The following is an 896-nucleotide window of genomic DNA, read 5'->3' as shown; positions in this document are numbered from 1 at the left end:
TGATCGAGTCAGACTTTCTATGCACCGCCCTTGGACCACGAGGGGAACAAGACTAATAATCACTCCTTTCCCCCTTCCATGCTCTTCTTCTCTGGTCCTTTCCCTCTCCCTCCCCTCTTTTCTAACCCCATGTCCTCGCATTCATTTGCCTTACCTTCCCCTTCCCCTCCTCCACGTTCTCTTCTCTCATTCCTTATTCATGTATGCTTCTTCCCCACCCTTCCCTTCCCCTCTTTTCTGCTTCCCCATTTCCTATTCCTTCATTTCCCCTTTTCTCCTCTTGTTCTCTATTCCTTTATTTACCTTTTTCCTCTTATCCTCTCTCCCTTCATTTCTTCCTCTTTCTCCCTTCTTCGCTATCCCTTCCTAGCCCTTCGCTTCTTCTTTATCACCCCTTTCTTTCCCTTTCCCGAATCTTTCCAATCTCTTCTCATCCTCTCCCCTCCTCTCCCTAATTTCTTTCTCTTTCATTCGCTAGTCATTTCTTCGCACCCTCCTTGCTCCTCTCTCCTTATTCCCATTCTCTTCTTGCTCCTTCTACCTCCCTTTCTCCTTTCCCTCCTTATCCCCTCCTTCTCCTCCCCCTACCTACACATCCCCTCCCTCCCTCTCCCTCAGCCCTTTCTCCCTTTATTCACTCGTCCTCCCTTCACACCCTCCCTCCTCCCCCTCCTTATCCCCTCCTCCTCCTCCCCCTCACCCCCCCTTCCCTCCTCCCCCCCTCCCCCCCCCCTCTCCCCCCCTCCCTCCTCCCCTCCCCTCCCCTCCCTCCTCCTCTCCCTACCTGCACACCTGGAGACATTTCGAAGATCGCCTGGAGCGAAAGGATCCAATCAGACTGGCCAATCCGACGTCTCAAAAGAAATCTCCCCAAGGAAAGGGCTTAAGATTCCCCC

The sequence above is a fragment of the Penaeus monodon genome, chromosome 34 (assembly GCF_015228065.2).
Source record: "Penaeus monodon isolate SGIC_2016 chromosome 34, NSTDA_Pmon_1, whole genome shotgun sequence".
In the NCBI taxonomy this organism is placed as follows: domain Eukaryota; kingdom Metazoa; phylum Arthropoda; class Malacostraca; order Decapoda; family Penaeidae; genus Penaeus; species Penaeus monodon.
The sequence above is the reverse complement of the archived record's forward strand: the minus strand, read 5'-3'. Positions refer to the sequence as shown.